An 8,685-nucleotide genomic window follows, 5' to 3' on the forward strand; every position below is an offset into this window, starting at 1 on the left:
AATTAGGCTACCTAATTAGCTTATTAGGTTAATTAGCTTATTAGGCTAATTAGGTAGCCTAATTATAATTAATAAATAGGCTAATTAGGCTACCTAATTAGCTTATTAGGCTAATTCTGGAACCGAGGACAGAAGCGGCTGAAATGGGTTTCCTCTGCAGGGTGTCTGGGCTCTCTGGTTTGAATCAGGGATTTCTTTGTTTCAATCGGAAACTTCTCATCAGAGAGGTCAAAGGTCACATGTGGGGTACCCCAAGGTTCAATCCTAGGACCACTTCTTTTCAATATTTATATGCTCCCACTTGCTCAGGTTATAACAGGAAATAAGATCAACTACCATAACTACACGGATGATACACAGCTCTACATCACGATGTCACCAGGTGACTCTGAACTCATCCAATCACTGCACAGATGCTTAGAACAGATAAATGTGTGGATGTGCCAAAACTTTCTCCAGCTGAACAGAAACAAAACTGAATTTATTATCTTTGGGCCTAAAGAGGAGCGAACTAGAATCAATGCACAGCTTCAGTTATTACAACTAAAAACCAGCGATCAGACCGAAACCTGGGAGTAGTGATGCACTCTGACCTGAACCTTCAGAGCCACATTAAAACAGTCACAAAGTCGGCCTTCTATCACCTGAAGAACATCTCCAGGATTAGAGGACTAATGTCTCACCGCGATCTAGAGAAACTCATCCATGTGTTTATCTTTAGCCGCATTGATTACTGCAACAGCGTCTTCACAGGTCTGACTAATAAATCAATCAAACAGCTGCAGCTGATCCAGAACGCTGCTGCTCACGTTCTCACTAAAACCAGGAAGATGGAGCACATAACACCAGTTTTAAAGTCCCTACACTGGCTCCCTGTAGCTCAAAGAATAGACTTTAAAATACTGTTGTTAGTTTATAAATCACTGAACAGTTTAGCACCACAATACATTAAAGATCTGTTATTGCTGTACCAACCATCTAGACCCCTCAGATCTTCTGGTTCTGGTCTGCTCTGCATCCCCAGAACCAGAACCAAACAAGGAGAAGCAGCATTCAGTTTCTATGCACCACAAATCTGGAATAAACTTTCAGAAAACTGTAAAACAGCTGAAACACTGGGTGCCTTTAAATCTCAACTTAAAACCCACCTGTTTAGACTTGCTTATGGCTAAATTAGGATTAGAGTGTGGGTTTTGATGTCCTCAATGTTTTTGATGTTTTTAATGTTTTTATCTGATGTTTTTAATGTTTTTATCTTTTCTTTTTATCTATTTCTTACTTTCTTTTTATTTCTCTTTCTCACTGTTTCTGAGGTTAGAGTCCTTGTTAAACACCGTTTTGACTAAAGTCAAAAGGGTTGGAAACAGCTTTTTATTTCTCTTTCTCACTGTTTGCGTTTTAATGATTTTTTTTTAACTCTTTCTCACATGCTGTTTTTATTTTAATTATGTAAAGCACTTTGAAATGCCTTGCTACTGAAATGTGCTATACAAATACAATTTGATTGATTGATTGATTGGTAAAGAAGGAATAAATAAACATTGGCGTAAGCTTCATTTGTTTTTTGTGACTTTTTTGTAATTGTAGTGTCTCTTTTAATACTACCCTATCCCAGTGATGGTGCATTAAGAATCTCCAACCAAATAACATCAATAACAACAAAAACATAGAAGTAAGCCATCTAGACTGGCAGCTTCTGAGAACATCAAGATCTGAAGTTTTTTGACATATTAAACAGCAACATCTGCTGTGTGTTATGGAATCTCAGAACTGATACAAATGTTATATGAAAATCACACAGGAATGAATGTGGTTTTAAAATGTTACAATGTGAAAAAGTTAAGGAGAATGTTCAAGGCAGTGTCATCGTTCAAACCAATCTGAACCACCAGTAAAGGGCCCCAGGATTTTACATTTTGAACATTTCTAGAATTATTACCCCAATTTCAAAACTTCAATTACGCGCAACAAAATGCAGACCAACAGCTTGAAAAAAACTTTACGGATATTGGACTTCTTCTGCAGTTTCTAAGTTCAAAAACTAAAGGACAACAAAAGAAACAGGAAACCTATAGTTTTAGTCATGGAGATTGTTTTCAGATGTTTGTAACCTAAATCAGCTTCTCTGGATCTTTACCAGAACGTAAAGCCACACTGTATTTTCCATCTCTGACAGAAGAGTGAGCTCCAGATTCCATGCTTAAATATCTATCTGGTTTTATGGTGACTAAACATAAGTCGTCTTGGTTACAACGTTAGGGGAAAATTACCCTCACTGTTTCATAACAGGAGGCTGTCCGGGTTGGAAATTTTAAAATTGTTTCTCTTTGTTGCTAAACAGCTCAACTCAATGGATACTTTTCAGATTTCTATTTTAAACGTTCTGGAAGACCATATCTGCTTTCTTTCCACTGTTGCCACTTAGTGAATAAATTGCTTAAACTCCCATCGTCACAGTGAAGTTTGTTACTGTAATGTGATTAAACCTGATACCAAGAGTTACAAAAGGCAAGTCAAATGCGGTTTTTGGTAACATTCTCCTTGATTTTTATTTATTACAGTCTTGCAGTTTTAGATGCTATTTGTTAACTTATCAGAACACATCTCCCATCATGTTTTATTCTACTTAATTTTGTCACAAAGGGTCAGAAAACAAAACCAAAAAATATTTTAGATGGTTTCCTAGCGTTTTATCAAGATGCCACAACATGTCAATTCTTGGTCTTTGAGCCAAATAACCCACACCCTGCAAATGTGATCTCAACTACTTTTGCAAAAGGTAAATCTGTGCCCAAAAGGTGGACTTTGATGAACTGATTTGCAAGATTTGCACTGTCAGTAGAGTAGAAAATGTCCTCCACTTTGTCCTAGAGGGACCTAAGACAGATTTATTTGTTCTTTAGCATTAATAAATTTATCTTTTGTCTAAAGAATTCCCATTCAGATTTTTTGGCAATGGCAAAAACGGGTTTCCTACTCACCGGAAACGCGTTTTTACCTCTTGTCTCCATTGCCTTGTGCTTTCGGACAGTACTCATTGTTTATAACATGGGAAAAATACCTTGTTATTAGTAAAATAATCTGCCAATGGAACAAATACATTACCAATATTAATGAATTATTATTATTAGGAAGTAAAAACAAGCCTCTTTATCTTGCTAAAAAGTTACTTTTAAATTAGTTTTGTTTTACTTCAAGTGTGCTAAGATATTTGCACTAGAAACTAGACCAAAAATACTTGGTGAAATTTCATATTTTTGTAGTGAGCTCTCCAGGGCCGTGCAGAGACCACTAAAGGGGCAGGTGCTCAACAAAAAAAGGGGCACATCTTACTCCATTCTAGGACAGAATATTAACAAAGCCACACAGCTTTCAGAGTTTAATAAACAATGATAAATTACAAAATTGTGAAATATACAATCAAAGCTAAGGTAAATCTCTATACAGAGCATACAACTATGCATATGTAAGATATTTTATTATTAATTTCTTTCTGCAGGTCTATTTTGTTATAGGAAAGTATTGCAATATTCAAACCCACAATTTAGCAAGAAATGTAAATCAGAGCTAGACCACCAGACATATTTTGTCTTTACAGAATTACACTATTAANTTGTGACTTTGAACCCCCACAACGACAAACATGAGCTGAACACCAAAACATGCAACAAAGTTACATAGAAGGGTTAATACTTTTTTACAATGTCAAGATAACCAAAGATCATCCCATTATTTCCATGCTGGAGATTTTAGGTTATCAGTAACAATACATGAAGTTACCTTTAAAATGAAATTACACAAAGTAGCATCTAGACCCAAAAGTAAAATCAAACTTAAATAAAATCAGTGAGGTTGTGTGTTTGTTTTGTCTCATGCAAGCTTTGCTTTTAACCTATTTCCTTTTGTATTTAATCATTAGAAATCATAGTCAGGCAGAGAAAGAGAGAGAGAGAGAGAGAGAGAGAGAGGTGCAAAGCCATGAAACAGGAACAGCAGGCTTCATGATAAAAGGAAGTAAATTTCCAGCCGGCGGATTTATAGAAATAGTTGAGACTATTCCTTATTTCAATACAAGAAAGTTTTAAATAAGAAATTCTTATCAAAATGAGTAATTGAATAAGACCCAAAGCAAAATACTTGTATTGATAATGTTTTCTCTTGTAAGAATGAACAACTGTAACTTTGGTTTCAAACAATAAGAATAATGGATGATTCCTGGTTTCTTTTCAGAAGAACACCTATAATTACTCAAAATATGATCATAAGAGTAACTAATCAGGCCTGATTATCATAATATTATAAATGACTGCTAAATCTAAAGCTAAAGAGGTTATAGATGTGATTTTGATACTGAACTTGAAATGATGTAAAATGTGTAACTGCAATCAGAGATCACTGATGTTGTGTTGGAGGTAGATAGTAGGTGAAGGATTAGAGGAAAGAGGAACTAGAAGGAGAGTAGAGATGACCAACACCTCAGAGTTTGATGATTTGGAAACAGATTGTTGCAACTCAGACTGTTAGAAGAAAAAGACTGTGCAGGTATAGAGTTTAGGGAGACATTTGAGCAACACCAGGACATGAACACAGAGATCAGGTCATAATGTCTCTAAGACATTGATGGATATGAGATCATGTATCCCAGCAGGCAGCTAATAAAACAAGCATGACAACAGTGACAGCCAATGTAAGTGTATCTATAGGGTGGAGAAACCCTATAAAAGGTGAAAGCAAAAGAGGAACCTTTGGTTGGATCCTCCAGGCAGATTTTAGCCAAAATTGAGATGGACAAAGAACTCTGCAGCTAAAGTAGATCCAGAACCACAGATAGTCGAAGAATGTCCTGTGCATGGGGACCAACTCATCAGCCCCGCAACATGTGGCCTTAAATTGCACTTAAATTGCACTTCTGTCATCATGTGAGTTCAGACCCCAAAGATAAAGGCAAAGACAAAGAACAAATACAAAGAAGAGGAACTGGGGCCTTCCTTCCATGCGGTCAGCTCGCCTACATCTCAGCAGACCAGAAAGATCTTGAAACAAGGTGAAGGGAGAACCGCTACAGAAAGTCACCCTAAGATCCACGACCTGCAGCTCTACATCAGTACTCTTCCTGCCAGCACCCAAGGCCAGTGTGACCTCACATCCATGCAGAGATGAAAGCTCATCAGACCTGCAGTAACGCCTGCCCTGATCGATCAGCGCTGTGACTCTCCTCCTGCTGGAACACGTTCTTCATCGTCGGATTGGTTCTGGAGTTCGAAATTCCATACACTATCCATCTCTCAAATGGTCCCTTTTTAGTTCTCATTGTCAGCATTAGGGAAAGATAGGATGACTGATTTTTCTGATTTGATTATTTCTGCTACTGCATTAAGCTGTACTTCCTTCGCAAAACTGTCTTACTAATAAATATTCAGCATAAAGAAAAATCTAATAGATGTTGTGGACATTCAATTAATGAGTCACCTCAAAGTTCTTTGATGGTTGTAAAATATGTATGATTCCTGATTCTGGAGAGAAAAAGGTGTAAATCGATTTTTCTTTTCTTGGACATTTTAATGTTAGCTTGTCGATGTCTCAGTTTTATTCACTGGGAAAATGAATAAGCAGCTTGAGGTGACTCTGCTGCTCTCTAGTGGCGAGAAGCCGTAATGTTGGCTTGTAACAATTGGATTGCATTATGGGAGATGTAGTTTGTAGTCAATTCGTGCTCAAAACTTATTTTAAGTCAATCATGTGGCCCGCAGGCCTTGAGTTTGACACATGTGCATTACGCCATAGAACTGCCAATTGGCAATTGAAGTAAAGTAGTCTCGATTTCAAAGAAGCCTACATTGAAGTAGATTGGCAAATGAACCATCACGAAAAGGGAAGGCTCTTGTTGTCTCACTGCATCCCAAGAGATGCATAACCTACAAAAATAGTTTGTCTGGTTCCAAACCAGAGACCTTTTGCGTGTTAAACAAATGTGATAGCCACTACACTGCAGGAACTGAACTCCTCTAGTTTGTGGTTCCAAAGTTGATGATGTGAGATTCAACGCATGAAAATTTTGTACAGACCATGACACCACAGAACCCTTGTTGACCTTTAGTAAACACCTGTGATGAATAGAACATGTAAAATCTGTTTCTGTCTGGTTTTGAACCAGAGACCTTTTGCATGTGAAGCAAACATGATGACCACTACACTATAGAAACTCATGCTTTTTCCACTGTTCCTGGTAGATGATCCAAAATTTGTTAGAGACTAATGTCAACAATGGGCATGGAACAATGTCAAATACTTATACCACAGATCCTCTCAGAGAGCACAGTAACTTGGTGAACCAACTGTCAAACTTATATTTGTGCCTAATTTCAGATTACAGCCCATAAACTAAGCCTGGGATCAGAAAATTTGCATTGAAGATGTAATTAGCAGAGACAAATGGTTCTACAGAGACTTGGTTAAATGGCAAAAAAATAAAATTAACACATTAAAATAAAAATATCTCTGAAATACAATCAACACTTGAAAATTAAAAATGGTTCAAAAAATAATATCAACACTTCAAAATAAATAATGGTTCAAAAATACAATCAACACTTCAAAATACAAAATCTCTGGAAAATAAAATATGTGTTGTTTTGAAAAACATTAGAATATAAGCACTTTTATCAAATCTTCATTGTGGTAAGATCATGTAAGTTCTTCTTAAATCCATGGAAACTCAGCAGTTTGGAAGGTAGGTTAGCTCAGCAGGTTAGGGCATGGTGCTGGTAATGCTGAGGTCATTGGTTCGATTACCATACTGGTCTATTCATGTCAAAGGTCTTTCAGTTAACCAACACTTCAAATAAATAAGGGTTCAAAAATGAAATCAATACTTACAAGTAAAAATGGTTCAAAAATAATATCAACACTTCAAAATATATAATGGTTCAAAAATAAAATCAACACTTCAAATATGTAATGGTTCAAAAATAAAATCAACACCTCAAAATTAAAAATGGTTCAAAAATAAAATCAACACCTCAAAATTAAAAATGGTTCAAAAATAAAATGAACACTTCAAAATATATTATGGTAACTGTTTCTGTCATAAACTAAGCCTGGGATCAAAAAATGTATTGAAGATGTCATTAGCAGAGACAAATGGTTCTACAGAGTCTTGGCTAAATGGCTAAAAAAAAAAAATCAATAATTATACAAAAAAAATAATGGTTAGGAAGCACATTACAAAACCTTTGGTTGAAATGGGGCGTTAAATTCAAGTCTCCATTACAGACCGCAACGTTGTGTTAATCCATTTGAGGAGGCGGCAGTTTATCTTGAGGAAATAAATGACGATGCAAAAGTTAATTAGACTGTAACATGCGCAGTCCGCTGCTCAACCACTGTGGATGCGGCTCCGCCGCTGCGAAGAATTAAAAACCGCTGGAATTAACTCATCCAGCGGATTTAACAAATGGAGCCTTGGTGCACGTTACCCAGGAGAGCGGCGTTCTGGAGGATCTGCAGACTTAACACTTGTCGGTTTCGGAGAAGCGAAACCAGGAAAAAAAAAAAAAAAGAAAAAAAGAAATCCTGGTAAAAGTGCACACCAGACAGCTTAGGGCAGGGGTCACCAACTCTGGTCCTCGAGGGCTACCGTCCTGCAACTTTTAGATGTGTCTCTGCTCAAACACACCTGGATCAAATAAACTGCTCATTTCCAGCCTATTGCAGAGAGGAATGAATGCTGGCGAAAAAATTCTGACATTTTGGAGCAGAAGTGAATCTAAAAGTTGCAGGATGGTAGCCCTTGAGGACTGGAGTTGGTGGCCCCTGGCTTAGGGTAAAACACTCACAGACAGAGCTCAGGTGATCTGTTTGGATCACACAGATCCAACTGACTGATGAAGTCAGTTAGATCTTCATAAAATTCATAAAATGGCATGGCATGGCATGGCGGGCCACATGTGGCCCGCGGGCCTTGAGTTTGACACATGTGGCTTAGCATGCATGGCGTCACTCCCAGGCAGTAGGTGGGTGTGGTCTTCACTGACTGGTTGAACATAAAAGCCTGAATGCTGACACACACAAACACACATTCACTCAGAGAACCCAGAAGCTGTTTCCCTCTTCCTCTGCTCCATTTTCCCCCAGCTGAAGCGACATCTATAAGGTTGGTGGTGGACTTTTTACAGTTAGTAATCAATATTTAACTATTTTTCTTCTGTTCTGTTGTATTTAATAGTTTCTTTTTTATGTTTTGTTTCTATAAAATAGACCTGGACTTTTCAGTATCTTGCAAAGTTCTTAGGAACGTCTGTAGCTGGCAAGTTGTTGGGAAGCAAATATGTCTCTGCCATTGTCCTTCCTGATATGCCTGTCAGTCTTCAACCTGTGTTTGGGAACTGGGCCTGTGGAGGAACTCATTATACCCAGTAAGTAGAGATATGGATGCAATGTGTCCTGAATAGACATGTTTAATTTTGTAACACAATATAGTGGTGAAAATGTAAACATATCCAAACTAAGTTTAGAGTTTGATGAGTTTCAGCTGTTCAGCCATGAACACAAAATCATGGCCAACAGTCAGGAAACAAATCAAACAACATTAAATGCAACTTTGCGGTTTCATGTAAACTTTCTGACACATCGTCAAATGTAAGAGCTAAAATATTAAATCATGTTTTTTTTTTTTTTAAGAAAAAC

At 37.2% G+C, this 8,685-nt stretch overlaps 1 long non-coding RNA gene across 1 annotated transcript in view; it reads left to right on the forward strand.

The window, feature by feature from the left end:
* Window positions 1–3,833: 3,833 nt before the first annotated feature.
* LOC107834415 (uncharacterized) overlaps window positions 3,834–8,685 on the forward strand; it is a 10,714-nt gene continuing 5,862 nt past the window's right edge. Inside the window, exon 1 of the long non-coding RNA XR_001660207.1 lies at window positions 3,834–3,968. This is a non-coding gene — a long non-coding RNA (uncharacterized LOC107834415). The remainder of the gene's footprint in view (window positions 3,969–8,685) is intronic.

Source organism: Poecilia formosa, unplaced genomic scaffold (genome assembly GCF_000485575.1).
Source record: "Poecilia formosa unplaced genomic scaffold, Poecilia_formosa-5.1.2 Scaffold615, whole genome shotgun sequence".
Classification (NCBI taxonomy): domain Eukaryota; kingdom Metazoa; phylum Chordata; class Actinopteri; order Cyprinodontiformes; family Poeciliidae; genus Poecilia; species Poecilia formosa.